We start from the raw sequence: 18331 nt of genomic DNA, 5'->3' as shown, positions 1-18331 counted from the left end.
TAGTTTACCCACTTTAAAAATATTTTCTGGGGATAAATCCCTAGGAGGTGAATTTGTATTGAAAGGCGGCCACGAGGCCTGTTGACGCACTGCCTTCCTCAAAGGTGGTGCCAGTTTATCCTCCCTGGTGGTCAGGTGAGGCCCGCTTCTTCACATTCTTGAGTGTGCCAGGCTATTGGCCCACATGTGAAACTGACTGCTAGGAAGTTACTAGGCCATCCCAGTGCCCGGCAGATTTCAGGTGCCTAAAACGGGTTTCTGTTTGTGTGTTTTTAATATGGTAGAAAGAACCTATTAAAAATGTTTGTGTCGCTGTTACTGAGCTGGCCTGTAGGACAGCCGTTCCCTTAGAAACATCTAGATCAGTTGGGAAGATAAGGCATATATGAAAAATGACCAACAGCACCGAAGTCAGGCTAGTAGTTCCAGTGATAAACTAATGCTGTGGATCGGATGAAGGAGAGATCAAAGCTTTTTCTCATACTGCTGTTTGGAATAGGCCAGCTCTCTTTCGCCCTCGTTGACTCAAGATTACTTTCCTCATCTGGGTGCTGGCGGAATCAGAGACTGCCTCCTTGAATTTCAGAGGCCAAACAGCATTTTGGCTTCCTGATTTAGTGGCTGGTCTCCCCTCACTGATCTGTAAGTTAATGATCTCTCATCCTCTTGCTTTCTGTTTGAAAAAACAGCAATGTCCTGGGTCCAGAATGCTGTCATTTGATGTAAAATGATCGGGATGTATCGGGCCCCTTTGGAAACTTCATCTGCTACGGATTCTGTGTTCATCGTTTCGGCCAAAGTGGATGATCGGGAAGAGGGTGACCAGTTGTGTGGTTAAACGTGCAGCGCTGAGAAGCCTTGGACAGACCACTGCCTCCCCGGGCCTCAGTTTCTCTGTGGGACCTGAAGATGCTGACTTTGCGATTGAGGATTCAGGGCATTTCTTATCTAGAATGGGAGCTTTTCAGCAGATCGTTGCTCATGTTACTCAGCAGCCTGAACTGGAAAATTCAAAAATCATCTCTGTGCTATGCCAAATATAACAAATTTATGGATCATTTAAATGTCAGAAAAACAATAGCAGAATAGTTAAGCAGCACAGGAACTGCTTGCTGCCTTGTAATGGTCTTTACTGGTGTTTGTCTGAGCACTTTCAGAAGAGCATAGAATTCCCCTGTAAAGTTTCAGGAGAACTTTACAGAACAGTTACTTGTTAAGAATTTGAAATGACTGTCCTTTACGGAAATGAAAGCATCTCGCCTTTTTCTTTCCTTGCGATGTTGGTCTCCCTCAGGAATGGGAATGCGTATGTAAGCATATTTAACAGAGGGTTTAATAAAAAATAGGTCATTTGAATATGTCAGCATTTTAATGTGATGAGACTTGCTGTTAGAACGTGTGCAAATGGAATTCATCTAATGTTTATTCATGGTTTTTCTTCAATTTGAAGAAATCAGTATTTCATTAGCCTGAACCAAGCACAGCGACAGCCATTCGTAGTGACTCTCATTGTGAGAAGACACTTAGCCTGAGCGTGGAGTGGATGAGAAAATGAAGAGATCAGAAGATGCTGCAGTTTAGCTGCTTATTAAGTTCGTTTGTTTGAGCTGCTCTGCAGGCAGAGGAGTAGATTCTACATAGCCGACAGTTTGTGACAGGCCGCCCTGGGAGAACAGCCACGCGTGATGACAGCAGAAGCCTGTTATTTCAGCTGATGCTTGACTGACAGCTCTGGGCCCAGAGTGAAGATGCTGGCATGGCTCTCAGCCGGCCGCCTCCCCCCAGACCCTCCCTGGGAGGAGCTTTCCCTGTTCCTGTGAGAAGAAGCCTTTCTTTGGTGAGGAGCAAGCAGTTCAAGGGCTGTGTTGCTGTGGAAATTTTCACTGAACACATTTTGTGTATTTTGTGACTAGGCACCTCTTGTTGGGAAAGACATAAAGGTGGCGCTCCTCGCATTTAACATCGTATCACGTGCCCGTTTCTGACAGGCTGGTGGCTTGCTGGTGGCTCTGCCCCCTCTCCTCTTTGCCCCGCCCTGCCCCATCTCTCTGGCCTGGCTGCTGCCATGTACGTGGGAGGGGCCCTGGAGCAGGGGTGTCAGAGCCCCTCAGAGGGTGTTGGCAAGCGACACACCAGGGCTGTGTTTTTAGTAAAGAAGAGGGTGGTCTGTGAGCTGCGTACAACTGTGAGAGTGAAGGGATGTGAAAGGGAGCTGCCGTGGTGTGTCAGAAAATAAGATTGGACAACACACAAATGTGTACGTATACGTTGTCCTCTAGGAAATTTAGGGCAGAAAGAAATACCCTTGTTTTTCCTTATTTTTATTTCTTTGGCGGTATAAGGATGAGAATTTTTAAAGCCCATGAGACAAACAGCACGTGAAGCACTTTATGCGCTCAGAAGGGGCAATGCTAGCTTAAACGATATGTGGGGAAAGGAGGGGAACAGACTTTTCTCAAGTACCCTTTCAGTGCTGGGGGTTTTACATAATGCCTCCGTTTTCATAAACAGCCCTGTGAGGAAAACACATTGAGAAGGCACATCTGGAGTCTGGGCCAAACTGAGCCAGGCTGGAATGTTTGATTCCGACCTCAGCACTCATAGGAACGTGGAGTCACACTGTGATAGAATTTTAAAACTAGATGCCGCCTCAGATGTCATCTTGTCAGCTTCCCACCGTAGCAGCCTGGTGCAGTAGAAAGAGCCCAGGGTTGGAGCTTAGACCTCCTGGACTCTCCTATTTTTGATGAGTCAGGTTCTCAGTTTCCCCCTCTATAAGATGGGAGTGTCGATAGCACTTACTGCACAGGTTTGTAATGGGGTCCACAGAACCGATGCGGGAAGGTGCTTTGTAAACTGTAACGTGAGGTGCCAATATTTACTAATGGAGCTTGTTTGGGGCACCTGAGAAGGCAGTTGTTAGTGAGGATTTTTGTCAGCAAAAGGAGTGTATGTTTTCTGTAGGTCTCTTCAGGTTCCTGTCACTTTACTTTTTTTTCTACCCATTTTTAGAATTGGTTCCTTTCTACAGCAGATATTTCTGAAGCTTCCTGTGTGCCTGGTTCTCTGGGAGGTGTTGGAGAGAGCAGTGAATGAGAAGCTGAGTCCCTCTTCTTCTTGAAATGCTGAACTGTACAGTTGGTTGACATTGTTTTCCTAGCGGCATAATTAATCCCAAGCCTAGCTGATCTCTCATACTCGTGATATCTTTTGTTGTTGTTGGTAAGTGCTGGGCTCTTTAAAAACCGTTGATGCCAGTTACGCAGGTATTTTGGATGTGACCATTGAGCTGAAGAAACTGCAAGAAGGATGGTTTGTGTGGGTGTTTCACAGGATTAGACTGGTTTTGTTTGTACTTCAGGGCAGGTGGGCTGGACTGTCGAGCTGGCGGCTACACAGAGTCTTCCTTGAGTGTTAACCTGTTCACCTGCGTGTAATATGTCAGCAGCAAAGATGTTTGAGAATCAGTGTTTGGTATTTTTGTCATTAGACCCAGGTTATTGCCCACAGTATTGAAGAAATTTTGGTAAATAGTACATTGAGCTTTGTTTAAAAAGTTCTCTTTGGTCTGAGTGGTCAGAGTCTAATTTCCGTTGTACCTAACGGGGAAGGCATCAGTGTTTCCCCAGGTTTCAACAGCGTGGCCGGTCTAGGTGCGGTCCAGCGCCATGCTGAGGGCTGGGGAGTGACCCCTGGCAAGCACCCAGAACCCCAACCCTGACTAGGTTGAAAGTCCCCCAAGAAAAACTGTGGAACAGTCTCTCTGATGTAGTTTGAGATACCGAGTCTTAAGACAGGGCCCCAGTCTCTCCCTTTCTTTCCAAGTGCGTGATCTTCTGTGGCCCTGGGAAGTGATTCCTTGGTCACTTTTGTCCCTTAGTTTGGCTGTCTGATAACGAGGTCAAGAGCGAGGATAATAGAAAGCACTACATCAGTTCTCTCCTCATTTTCAGAGTGGCGTCATGGAGACCTTTGAAGCCACTGGGGCTGCTCCAGCTATTTTTGATGAATCCATTCAGGCTGTCAGTGACTCAGCAGCCTGGCTTTTGTTGTTTTGAAAAGGAGCTGGACTTTAACAATATATGGAGTACAGTTAACATATAATAGCTGATAAAAGTGGCACATAGTGATAGGAACTCCATGAGGATCAGGTGAAGGAATGACACACACAGTTGAGACAGGGAGGAAGTGGCATTTGTGCTGGGTTGTAAAGGGGGGGAGCAGAACTTTTGTGGATATTGGCGGTAGGGGAGGTGTCCTAAGTGGAAGAAGGGACTGTTAAGTTGGGGCGAGAAGGCAAGTGTGAACAGGTGCCCTCAGAGTCTTGTGTGAGGGGAGCGGCCATCAGGCCCGTGTTGCCAGGGTCTGTGAAGGCGGTGCTCTGAGCTCACCTGTTAAGCATTGCAGAGCCGCCAGGATATATGGCTTCATGAACATTAACCTGGCACAGTGTGTGGGTTGAGTGGGATATAGGTAGAAATGGGTGGAGGGCCCCTGGTGCAGGGCCCGGGAACCTGACCTCAGCTGAGCTGTGGCACTGGGAAGGAAGGCTGGCTGCAGGCTCCAAAGCTGTCATGGGGCAGGGGATTCCATGCAGGGTTTACAGCTTTGGGGAGGGAAAGGATGGTGGAGACATTCGCAGGTGTGAACACTTAAGTGTAGGAGGCTTGGGAGGGGTAAGTGTGAGCTCCGGTGTGGACAGGGTGACCTTCCGGGCTGGCTTGGGTGTTTGGCAGCTGTTCGATATTGCCAATAAAAGGACTTTTTACTCTTCTGGCAAAAGTCTGTAGCACTGGGGTCTTTCTCCTCCTACCATCCCTCTGGGGTGATTATCTGATGGAGTGGGGAGGGAGGATGTGAAATTTACAGGAAATCAGTCTCACCTACGCCGCCCACTCCCAGACACATTTAAAATCATGTCTGAAACCATGAACTGACATACATTTTTCAAAAGAGGCCTTTCTGAGATATTTTTCATATCACATCAGATGCTTCTGGGCATCCAGGAGTATTGAGTGACAGGTTCCCATGAGAAGGGCTCAGCACACACTCACACGCCTTCCTGTGGGCTCCACTCCACTGCTGCTTGGCTGTGACGGAGACAGCTGCCACCGCCTGGCAGAGGCTTTCCTAAGGCCCTGCAGGCAGTGTGTGCAGGCCCACAGAGACTTTGTTGGGCTAAACTCTCAAAGCTGCAAGCCCCTCATCTCATTCCTGTTGGGTCAGCAGCGTTCCGGGAATACGGTCGGTAGGGATCTGGAGTGAAAGGTGTGGGCTGGAACACAGGCTTCCCTTGGCAGCCTCTTTGTGGTGCCAGGCAGAAATTCCTCACGTGGCCACAGTCCATTACTGCCAGGCTAAACCAACTGAGCGAACTCAGTGCTTCAGCAGTACTCATCATGAAAAGAATTCCAGGAGTCTTAAGGATTATAAGTCAAAGGAAAAGAGAAACATGAAATTTAAAATGTGTACTTAATGACCGAGGCTTTTGGTGGTAACCACTCTATTTCTGTAGTAAGAATTTTAAACCATCATTTAGATTTGTCCTATTAAGTTGACGACCTAATAAGCACGATAAGACACTGAGAAGTGATCTGTCATCAGGAACTCCTTATGCAGAAACTAATGAGCATATTGATAAAGTTTAATCCACCATTGAAAAAATTCAGAAGCAAATGGCTTTAATTTATTCAACAGATACTGAGCACCTGTGACATACTGGATACTCTGCCGGGGCAGGAGAGTCAGATAGGATCTAATTCTTAAAATTTATAAGAACTTTTAATAATTGGTTCTGCTATAAATTCATCCTTTACGAAGTCAGGTAAAACCAAAAAACCAGTTGCCAGTGATACCAACTCATGGCAGCCCCATCCATATGTGTCCGATTAGAACTGCTCCACGGGGTTTTCAGTGGTTGAGTTTTTGGAACTTGATTCCCAGATCTTTCTTCCAAGATGCTGTTGGGAGGACTCGAACTGCCAACCTTTTGGTTAGCAGCCAAGTGTGTTAACTGTACCACCCAGGGACTCCAAGAAGTCAGGTAGTTGGTGACAATTAGGATGCAGCATGTAAAACAATTCCCAGAGTGTGTGTAACCTATCTGTGCAGAATCCAGCAGAAAGCTGAACAGCAGGTCCTCATTCTGTGGAACAATACAGTGGGGATAATAAAGAAGTGCTGGTTCCTTCTTGTTTTAACAAATTTTTATTGTGCTTTAAGTGAAAGTTTACAAATCGAGTCAGTCTCTCATGTAAAAATTTATGTACACCTTGCTTTGTACTCTTGGTTGCTTTCTCCCTCCACTCTCTATTTTACTGTCCATTTGGCCAGCTCCTGTCCCCTCTGCCCTCTCATCTCCCCTCCAGACAGGAGCTGCCCACATGGTCTCATGTGTCTACTTGATCCAGGAAGCTCAGTCTTCACCAGTATCATTTTCTATCCCACAGTCCAGTCCAATCCCTATCTGAAGAGCTGGCTTTGGGAATGTTCCTGTCTTGGGCTAACAGAAGGTCTGGGGACCATGACCTCTGGGTCCTTCTAGTCTCAAACCATTAAAGTCTGGTCTGTGTAGGAGAATTTGGGGTCTGCATCCCACTGCTCTCCTGCTCCCTCAGGGGTTCTCTGTTGTGTTCCCTGTCAGGACAGTCATCAGTTGGTTGTAGCTAGGCACCGTCTACTTCTTCTGGTCTCAGAATGATGTAGTCTCTGGTTTATGTGGTCCCTTCTGTCTCTTGGGCTCATAATGACCATGTGTCTTTGGTGTTCTTCATTCTCCTTTGCTCCAGGTGAGTTGAGACCCATTGATGCATCTTAGATGGCTGCTTGCTAGCGTTTAAGACCCCAGACGCCACTCTCCGAAGTGGGATGCAGAATGTTTTCTTAATAGATTTAATTATGCCAATTGACTTAGATGTCCCCTGAAACCATGGTCCCCAAACCCCTGTCCCTGCTATGCTTGCCTTTGAAGCGTTCAGTTTATTCAGGAAACTTCTTTGCTTTTAGTTTAGTCCAGTTGTGCTGATCTCACCTGTATTGTGTTGTCTTTCCCTTCACCTAAAGTAATTCTTATCTACTATCCCTTCTTCCTCCCTCCTTCCCCACTCTCGTAACCATCAATGAATATTTTCTTCTCTGTTTAAACTATTTTTCCAGTTATTATACTAGTGGTCTTATACAATATTTGTCTGTTTGCAACTGACTAATTTCATTCAGCATAATGCCTTCCAGATTCCTCCATGTTATGAGGTGTTTTCACGGATTCATCATTGTTCTTTATCAATGCATAATATTCCATTGTGTGAATATACCACAATTTATTTATCCATTCATCTGTTGATGGGCACCTTGGTTGCTTCCGTCTTTTTGCTATTGTAAGCAGTGCTGCAGTGAACATAGGTGTGCATGTATCTGTTCGTGTAAAGGCTCTTAATTCTCTAGGATATATTCCCAGGAGTAGGATTGCTGGATCGTATGGTAATTCTATTTCTAGTTTTTTAAGGAAGCGCCAAATCGATTTCCAAAGTGGTTGCACCACTTTACATTCCAAACAGCAGTGTATAAGTGTTCAGTCTCTCTACAATCTCTCCAACATGTATTATTTTGTGTTTTTTTTGATTAATGCCGGGCTTGTTGGAGTGAGGTGGAATCTCATTGTAGTTTTGATTTGCATTTCTCTAGTGGCTCACGATCATGAACATTTCCTCATGTATCTGTTAGCTCCCTGAATGTCTTCTTTGGTGAAGTGTCTATTCATATCCTCGGCACTTTTTTTTAATTGACATATTTGTCTTTTTGCAGTTGAGTTTTTGCAGTATCGTAGATTTTAGAGATCAGATGCTGATCGGATATGTCATAGCTAGAAACTTTTTCCCAGTCTGTAGGTAGTCTTTTTACTCTTTTGGTGAAGTCTTTGGATGAGCTTAAGTGTTTGATTTTTAGGAGCTCCCGGTTATCTAGTTTTTCTTCTGCATTGTTAGTAATGTTTTCTATACTGTTTATGCCATGTATTAGGGCTCCTAACATTGTCCCTATTTTTTCTTCCATGATCTTTATCACTTTAGATTTTATATTTAGGTCTTTGATCCATTTTCAGTTAGTTTTTGTGCATGGAGTGAGGTATGGATCTTGTTTGATTTTTTTGCAGATGGATATGCAGTTATGTCAGCACCATTTGTTAAACAGACTGTCTTTTCCCCATTTAACTGACTTTGGTCCTTTGGTCTATGTATCTGTTGCTGTACCAGTACCAGGCTGTTTTGACTACTGTGGCGGTATAATAGGTTCTAAAATCAGGTAGAGTGAGGCCTCCCACCTTGTTCTTCGGTAATGCTTTACTTATCTGGGGCCTCTTTCCCTTCCATATGAAGTTGGTGATTTGTTTCTCCATCTCATTAAAAAATGTCGTTGGAATTTGAATTGGAATTGCATTGTATCTACAGATTGCTTTTGGTAGAATAGACATTTTTACAATGTTAGTCTTCCTATCCCTGAGCAAGATGTGTTTTTCCACTTTCGTAGGTCTCTCTTGGTTTCTTGCAGTTATGTCTTAGTTTTCTTGTATAGGTCTTTTACATCTCTGGTAAGATTTATTCCTAAATATTTTATCTTCTTGGGGGCTACTGTACATGGTATTGATTTGATGATTTCCTCCTCGATGTTCTTTTTGTTGGTGTAGAGGAATCCAACTGATTTTTGTATGTTTACCTTGTACCCTGAAACTCTGCTGAACTCTTCTATTAGTTTCAGTAGTTTTCCTGAGGATTCTTTAGGGTTTTCTGTGTATAAGATCATGTCATCTGCAAATAGAGATACTTTTACTTCTTCCTTGCCAATCTGGATGCTCTTTATTTCTTTATCTAGCATAATTGCTCTGGCTAGGACCTCCAGCACAACGTTGAATAAGAGGGTGGTGATAAAGGGCATACTTGTCTGGTTCCCGATCTCAAGGGAAATGCTTTCAGACCTCTTCACTTAGGATGATGTTGGCGGAGGCGGGGCCAAGATGGCTGACCAGGTAGAAGCTACCTCGGATCCCTCATGCAACAAAGACTCGGAAAAACAAGTGAGTCGATCACATACATGACCATCTACGAACCCTGACCATCAGACACAGATCTAAAGAGTTGACCTGAGTGACAGAGACTGAGAACGAACAACCAAGGGGAAGCAGCGACTGTTTTCGGAGCCTGGAGCCAGCGTCCCAGTCAGGAAACCTTGGCGCCGGGCTTTGGACTGGGCGCAGGGGAGCTGAGCACGGCATCCTGAGATGGTGCAATCACGGGGCACAGCCCCAGCCCCCTGAACTGACCTCGGGGGAAGCCCAGCCAGTGCACGCAGGCAGCGCAGCGATGCGGCTGACAGGAGGAGAAGTCACCGGGAGACAGCGACTGGCTTTGGAGCCGGGAGTACGGTGTCCCAGCTGGGGAACCTTGGCGCTGGGCTTTGGACTGGGAGCAGAGGAACTGACCCCGGCTTCTGAGACAGCGCAAGCACGGGACGTGGGCCTAACCCTCGGGGGCAATCTCTACCCAGCCAGCGCACATAGTCGACGCACCCCTCGGGAATCTCAGATAAAACAGTCATCCCAAGCAAGATAAGTAACTTTGTTTATATTCGGGGTGCTACTCTCTCCTATTTGTCTGAACCCTCCCCTCCCCTTCCCAGGAGGCTTCATTAACATTGGAATTTCCTGAGCCAGAGAGTGAACTGCTTGCGGTTTTTCTTTCTTTTTGGTCTTTTACTAACCCATTCTCCTGGCCTGAGAGAAGCAGCTACAAAAAACCCAGAGACCAAAAATCCTTCCCTAATTGGACTAAAAACACAGAACCAGCTCCAGCCAAGCATATGTGATCCACAGTCTTGGGCTTTCATCACTACAGGGAACAAGGTGGCTATTAAAATGCAAAGGCAATTCTGATAGGGATCTGACTGCAATTGTTTTAGCGGATTACTGGAAAGACAAGTTTCCCAGGTCTGATAGCTCTTCATATTCAACAGAGCCCTCACTGACCCACAACAGGGAACTGAGGGCTGAAGCTCCCCCCAGACCACCTGGCCTCCTGCCTTAGGAGTCTAAGGAGGGTGACACCTATCAATCTGTAAAGGTACTTGCATTGGGGGCCTAAGGTACAGCTGCAGAGCCCACCCACCAAGGTGCTTTAGGAATAGAGACACACCTACCTCACTGGCACTTGGGGGAAGCCTGTCAGCATCCTGCCCCCTCTGGAGTGTGAACCCCTGCTGCTACTAGAATCTGGTGCGTACAACTATCACCACTACCTCTCTAGGTGGATAGGTGACAGTCTGCTCCACACACTTGATGACCCAAAATCAGATTCTACTCAAGAATAGTGAATGGACTCAGGCTTATATATCTGGTAACAGCCCAAACCAGCTGGTAATAGGACATAAGTGAGTCAAGGGCTACAGCATTCAAGACAGCGCAATCTAGTAGCCCATCTACGTATATTGAAAGAAAACAAAACAAGATAAGGCTCAGTGAGCAAATATAGAATAAATCACTACAATATCTTAGGGATGGCTCGGAGACAGCAGTCGATATCAAACCACATAAAGAAGCAGACCATGATTTCTTCTACAACTCCCCAAACTAAAGAATCAAAATCTTTCCCAAATGAAGATAACAATCCTGGAATTGCCAGATACAGAATATAAAAAACTAATTTACAGAATGCTTCAAGACATCAGGGATGACCTCAGAAATGAAATAAGGCAATCTACAGAAAAAGCCAAGGAACACACTGATAAAGTAGTTGAAGAACTCAAAAAGATTATTCAAGAACATAGTGGAAAAATTAATAAGCTGCGAGAATCCATAGAGAGACAGCATTCAGAAATCCAAAAGATTAACAATAAAATTACAGAATTAGACAATGCAATAGGAAGTCAGAGGAGCAGACTCGAGCAATTAGAATGTAGAGTGGGAGCTCTGGAGGACCAGGGAATTGACACCAATATAGCTGAAAAAAAATCAGATAAAAGAATTTAAAAAAATGAAGAAACCCTAAGAATCATGTGGGACTCTATCAAGAAGAATAACTTGCATGTGATTGGGGTCCCAGAACAGGGGGGGATATCAGAAAACACAGAGAGAATAGTTGAAGATCTCTCGGCAGAAAACTTCCCTGACATCATGAAAGACAAAAGGATATCTATCCAAGATGCTCATCGAACCCCATTTAAGATTGATCCGAAAAGAAAATCACCAAGACATACTATCATCAAACTTGCCAAAACCAAAGATAAAGAGAAAATTTTAAAAGCAGCCAGGGAGAAAAGAAAGGTCTCCTACAAAGGAGAATCAATAAGAGTAAGTTCAGACTACTCAGCAGAAACCATGCAGGCGAGAAGGCAATGGGATGACATATATAGAGCACTGAAGGAGAAAAACTGCCAGCCAAGGATCATATATCCAGCAAAACTCTCTCTGAAATATGAAGGCGAAATTAAGATATTTACAGATAAACACAAGCTTAGAGAATTTGCAAAAACCAAACCAAAGCTACAAGAAATACTAAAGGAAATTGGTCAGAAAACCAGTAATATCAGATACCAGCACAACACAAGGTCAGAGAACAGAACATCCTGGTATCAACTCAAATAGGGAAATCACAAAAACAAATTAAGATTAATTAAAAAAAAAAAAAACAACGCTCAAAACAGGGAATCATTGACGTCAATATGTAAAAGATCACAATAATCAAAAAGAGGGACTAAATACAGGTGGCATAGAACTGCCATGTGGAGAGGGATACAAGGCGATATAGGACAATACAAGTTAGGTTTTTACTTAGAAAAATAGGGGTAAATATTAAGGTAACCACAAAGAGGTATAACAACTCCACAATTCAAAATAAAAACCAAGAAAAACATAACGACTCAGCAAACATAAAGTCAAATACTATGAAAAAGAGGAACCACACAATTTACAAAGAAAAACATCTCAGCACAAAAAAGTAAGTGGAAAAATGAAATTGTCAACAACACACATAAAAGGCATCAAAATGACAGCAAAAAACACATACTTATCTATAATTACGCTGAATGTAAATGGACTAAATGCACCAATAAAGAGACAGAGAGTCTCGGACTGGATAAAGAAAAACGATCCGTCTATATGCTGCCTACAAGAGACACACCTTAGACTTAGAGACACAAACAAACTAAAACTCAAAGGATGGAAAAAATATATATCAAGCAAACAATAAGCAAAAAAGGATGATGTTGGCTGTTGGCTTTGTATAAATGATCTTCTGTTCCTATTTTGCTGAGACTTTTTATCATGAATGGGTGTTGAACTTCATCAAATGCCTTTTCTGCATCAATCAATAAAATCATGTGGTTCTTTTATTTTTGTGATGGATTACATTAATTGTTTTTCTAATGTTGAACCATCCGTGCATACCTGGTATGAATCCCACTTGGTCATGGTGAATTATTTTTTTAATATGTTGTTGAATTCTATTGGCCAGAATTTTGCTGAGGATTTTTGCATCTAAGTTCATGAGGGATATAGGTCTGTAACTTTCTTTTTTTGTGGAGTTTTTATCTGGTTTTGGTATCAGGGATATATGGTGGCGTCATAGAATGAGTTTGGTAGTATTCCGTCCTTTTCTATGCTCTGTAATACGTTTAGTAGTAGTGGTGTTAACTCTTCTTTGAAAGCTTGCTAGAGCTCTGCAGTGAGGCTGTCCAGGCCAGGGCTTTTTTTTGTTGTTGGGAGTTTTTTTTTTTATTAACTTTTATTAAGCTTCAAGTGAACGTTTACAAATCCAGTCTGTCACATGTAAGTTTACATACATCTTACTCCGTACTCCCACTTGCTCTCCCCCTATTGAGTCAGCCCTTTCAGTCTCTCCTTTCGTAACAATTTTGCCAGCTTCCCTCTCTCTCTATCTTCCCATCCCCCCTCCAGACAAGAGTTGCCAACACACTCTCAAGTGTCCATCTGATATAATTAGCTCACTCTCTCTCCCACCCGCTGACCAGTCCCTTTCATGTCTGATGAGTTGTCTTCGGGGATGGTTCCCATCCTGTGCCGACAGAAGGTCTGGGGAGCATGGCCGCCGGGATTCCTCTAGTCTCAGTCAGACCATTAAGTCTGGTCTTTTTATGAGAATTTGGGGTCTGCATCCCACTGATCTCCCGTTCCCTTAGGAGTTCTCTGTTGTGCTCCCTGTCACGGCAGTCATCGATTGTGGCCGGGCACCAACTAGTTCTTCTGGTCTCAGGGTGACGTAGGTCTCTGATTCATGTGGCCCTTTCTGTCTCTTGGGCTCTTAGTTGTCGTGTGACCTTGGTGTTCTTCATTTTCCTTTGCTCCAGGTGGGTTGAGACCAATTGCTGCATCTTAGATGGCCGCTTGTTAGCATTTAAGACCCCAGACGCCACATTTCAAAGTGGGATGCAGAATGTTTTCATAATAGAATTATTTTGCCAGTTGACTTAGAAGTCCCCTCAAACCACGTTCCCCAGACCCCCGCCCCTGCTCCGCTGACCTTTGAAGCATTCATTTTATCCCGGAAACTTCTTTGCTTTTGGTCCAGTCCAATTGAGCTGACCTTCCATGTATTGAGTGTTGTCTTTCCCTTCACCCAGAGCAGTTCTTATCTACTGATTAATCAATAAAAAACCCTCTCCCTCCCTCCCTCCCTCCCGCCTTCGTAACCACAAAAGTATGTGTTCTTCTCAGTTTTTACTATTTCTCAAGATCTTATAATAGTGGTCTTATACAATATTTGTCCTTTTGCCTCTGACTAATTTCGCTCAGCATAATGCCTTCCAGGTTCCTCCATGTTATGAAATGTTTCAGAGATTCGTCACTGTTCTTTATCGATGCGTAGTATTCCATTGTGTGAATATACCACAGTTTATTTACCCATTCATCCGTTGATGGACACCTTGGTTGCTTCCAGCTTTTTGCTATTGTAAACAGAGCTGCAATAAACATGGGTGTGCATATATCTGTTTGTGTGAAGGCTCTTGTATCTCTAGGGTATATTGCGAGGAGTGGGATTTCTGGGTTGTATGGTAGTTCTATTTCTAACTGTTTAAGATAACGCCAGATAGATTTCCAAAGTGGTTGTACCATTTTACATTCCCACCAGCAGTGTATAAGAGTTCCAATCTCTCCGCAGCCTCTCCAACGTTTATTATTTTGTGTTTTTTGGATTAATGCCAGCCTTGTTGGTGTGAGATGGAATCTCATCGTAGTTTTAATTTGCATTTCTCTAGTGGCTAATGATCGAGAGCATTTTCTCATGTATCTGTTGGCTGCCTGAATATCTTTTTTAGTGAAATGTGTGTTCATATCCTTTGCCCACTTCTTGATTGGGTTGTTTGTCTTTTTGTGGTTGAGTTTTGACAGAATCATGTAGATTTTAGAGATCAGGCGCTGGTCTGAGACGTCATAGCTGAAAATTCTTTCCCAGTCTGTAGGTGGTCTTTTTACTCTTTTGGTGAAGTCTTTAGATGAGCATAGATGTTTGATTTTTAGGAGCTCCCGGTTATTGGGTTTCTCTTCATCATTTTTGGTAATGTTTTGTATTCTGTTTATGCCTTGTATTTTATTTTATTTTTTATTAGGGCTCCTAGGGTTGTCCCTATTTTTTCTTCCATGATCTTTGTCATTTTAGTCTTTATGTTTAGGTCTTTGATCCACTTGGAGTTAGTTTTTGTGCATGGTGTGAGGTATGGGTCCTGTTTCATTCTTTTGCAAATGGATATCCAGTTATGCCAGCACCATTTGTTAAAAAGACTATCTTTTCCCCAATTAACTGACACCGGTCCTTTGTCAAATATCAGCTGCTTTTACGTGGATGGATTTATATCTGGGTTCTCAATTCTGTTCCATTGGTCTATGTGCCTGTTGTTGTACCAGTACCAGGCTGTTTTGACTACTGTGGCTGTATAATAGGTTCTGAAATCAGGTAGAGTGAGGCCTCCCACTTTCTTCTTCTTTTTCAGTAATGCTTTGCTTATCCGGGGCTTCTTTCCCTTCCATATGAAATTGGTGATTTGTTTCTCTATCCCCTTAAAATATAATATTGGAATTTGGATCGGAAGTGCGTTATATGTATAGATCGCTTTTGGTAGAATTGACATTTTTACTATGTTAAGTCTTCCTATCCATGAGCAGGGTATGTTTTTCCACTTAAGTATGTCCTTTTGAATTTCTTGTAGTAGAGCTTTGTAGTTTTCTTTGTATAGGTCTTTTACATCCTTGGTAAGATTTATTCCTAAGTGTCTTATCTTCTTGGGGGCTACTGTGAATGGTATTGATTTGGTTATTTCCTCTTCGGTGTTTTTTTTGTTGATGTAGAGGAATCCAAGTGATTTTTGTATGTTTATTTTATAACCTGAGACTCTACCAAACTCTTCTATTAGTTTCAGTAGTTTTCTGGAGGATTCCTTAGGGTTTTCTGTGTATATGATCATGTCATCTGCAAATAGTGATAACTTTACTTCTTCCTTGCCAATCTGGATACCTTTTATTTCTTTGTCCAGCCTAATTGCCCTGGCTAGGACTTCCAGCACGATGTTGAATAAGAGCGGTGATAAAGGGCATCCTTGTCTGGTTCCCGTTCTCAAGGGAAATGCTTTCAGGTTCTCTCCATTTAGAGTGATATTGGCTGTTGGCTTTGCATAGATGCCCTTTATTATGTTGAGGAATTTTTCTTCAATTCCTATTTTGGTAAGAGTTTTTATCATAAATGGGTGTTGGACTTTGTCAAATGCCTTTTCTGCATCAATTGATAAGATCATGTGGTTTTTATCTTTTGTTTTATTTATGTGGTGGATTACATTAATGGTTTTTCTGATATTAAACCAGCCTTGCATACCTGGTATAAATCCCACTTGATCATGGTGAATTATTTTTTTGATGTGTTGTTGGATTCTATTGGCTAGAATTTTGTTGAGGAATTTTCCATCTATGTTCATGAGGGATATAGGTCTATAATTTTTCTTTTTTTGTAATGTCTTTACCTGGTTTTGGTATCAGGGAGATGGTGGCTTCATGGAATGAGTTGGGTAGTATTCCGTCATTTTCTATGCTTTGAAGTACCTTTAATAGTAGTGGTGTTAACTCTTCTCTGAAAGTTTGGTAGAACTCTGCAGTGAAGCCGTCCGGGCCAGGGCTTTTTTTTGTTGGAAGTTTTTTGATTTTTTGATCTTCTAGGTTTTCAAATTTGTTAGAGTACAATTTTTCGTAGTAATCTGAAATGATTCTTTTAATTTCATTTGGTTCTGTTGTGATGTGGTCCTTCTCGTTTCTTATTCGGGTTATTTGTTCCTTTCGTTGGGAGTTTTTTGATTACCTTTTCAATCTCTTCTTTTTTTATGAACCTATTTAGTTGTTCTACCTCTGTTTGTGTTAGTTTAGGTAGGTAGTGTGTTTCTAGGAATTCATCCATTTCTTCTATGTTCTCAAATTTGTTAGAGTACAGTTTTTCATAGTAATCTCATTTTCTTTTAATTTCAGTTGGGTCTGTTGCAATATCACCATCTCATTCTTATTCTGGTTATTTGCTTCCTCACCTGTTTTTCGTTTGTGAGTTTGGCCAGTGGTTTATCAATTTTGTTAATTTTTTCAAAGAACCAGCTTTTGATCTTGTTAACTCTGTCACTTGTTTTCCTGTTTTCTATTCCATTTAATTCTGCTCTGATTTGCATTCTTCTAGTGCCTGAGGGTTTCTTTTGTTGCTCTCTTTCTCTTTGTTCAAGTTGTACTGGTAATTCTTTGATTTGGGCCCTTTCCTCTTTTTGTGTGTGTGTGTTTATTGAAATAAATTGACCTCTCAGCACTGGTTTTGCTGTCTCCCAAAGGATCTGATAGGAAATGTTTTCATTCTCATTGGATTCTATGAATTTCTTTATTCCATCCTTAATGTCTTTTGTGACCCAGTTGTTTTCGAACAGGGTCTTGTTCAGTTTCCAAGTGTTAGATTTCATTTTCCTCCTTTTTCTGTTATTGAGTTCTACTTTTATGGCCTTTTGGCCAGAGAAGATGCTTTGTAATATTTTGATGTTTTCAGTTCTGCTAAGGCTTGCTTTATGATCTAATATGCGGTCTATTCTAGAGAATATTCCATGTGCACTAGAAAAGAAAGTATACTTGGTTCCTGTTGGGTGGAGTGTTCTGTATACGTCTATGAGGTCCAGTTGGTCGATTGTGGCATTTAGGTCTTCCGTGTCTTTATTGACCTGCTTTCTGGATGTCCTGTCCTTCACTGAAAGTGGTGTGTTGAAGTTTCCTACTATAATCGTGAAGCTCTCCATCTCACTTTTCAGTGCTGTTAGAGTTTATTTTATGTATCTTGCAGCCCTGTCATTGGGTGCATAAATATTTAATATGGTTATATCCTCCTAGTCTGTTGTTCCTTTTATCATTATATAGTGTCCTTCCTTGTCCTTTGTGATGGATTTAACTTTAAAGTCTATTTTTTCAGAAATTAGCACTGCTGCTCCTGTTCTTTTTTTTTTTTTTTTATTCTGCATTAAGTGAAAGTTTACAAATCAAGTCACTCTCACACACAAAAACCCATATATACCTTGTTACACACTCCCAGTTACTCTCCCCCCATTTGGACACCCCACTCTCTCCCTCTACTCTCTTTTCATGTCCGTTTTGCCAGCTGCTAACCCCTTCTACCCTCTCATCTCCCCTCCAGGCAGGAGATGCCAACACCGTCTCAAGTGTCCACCTGATCCAAGAAGCTCACTCCTCACCAGCATCCCTCTCCAACCCATTGTCCAGTCCAATCCATGTCTGAAGGGTTGGCTTCGGGAATGGTTCCTGTCCTGGGCCAACAGAAGGTCTGGGGGCCATGACCACCAGGGGTCCTTCTAGTCTCACTCAAACCATTAAGTCTGGTGTGTTTATGAGAATTTGGGGTCTGCATCCCACTGGTTTCCTGCTCCCTCAGGGGTTCTCTGTTGTGTTCCCTGTCAGGGCAGTCATCAGTTGTAGCCGGGCACCATCTAGTTCTTCTGGTCTCAGGATGATGTGGTTGCTGGTTCCTGTGGCCCTGTCTCTTGGGTTCGTAATCGCCTTGTGTCCTTGGTGTTCTTCATTCTCCTTTGATCCAGGTGGGTTGAGACCCATTGATGCATCTTAGATGGCTGTTTGCTAGTGTTTAAGACCCCAGAAGCCACTCTTCAAAGTGGGATGCAGAATGTCTTCTTAATAGATTTATGCCAGTTGACTTAGATGTCCCCTGAAACCACGGTCCCCAGACCCCTGCCCCTGCTATGCTGGCCTTCGAAACATTCAGTTTATTCAGGAAACTTGTTTGCTTTTGGTTTAGTA

The 18331-nt window shown here is 42.9% G+C and overlaps 1 protein-coding gene across 8 annotated transcripts in view; it reads left to right on the top strand.

Moving 5' to 3' along the window:
* WDR20 (WD repeat domain 20) overlaps window positions 1-18331 on the top strand; it is a 129901-nt gene that overhangs the window by 36580 nt on the left and 74990 nt on the right. The window lies entirely within an intron of this gene.

This window comes from Elephas maximus, chromosome 10 (genome assembly GCF_024166365.1).
Source record: "Elephas maximus indicus isolate mEleMax1 chromosome 10, mEleMax1 primary haplotype, whole genome shotgun sequence".
In the NCBI taxonomy this organism is placed as follows: Eukaryota; Metazoa; Chordata; class Mammalia; order Proboscidea; family Elephantidae; genus Elephas; species Elephas maximus.
This window is presented reverse-complemented; position numbering and strand designations above follow the sequence as displayed.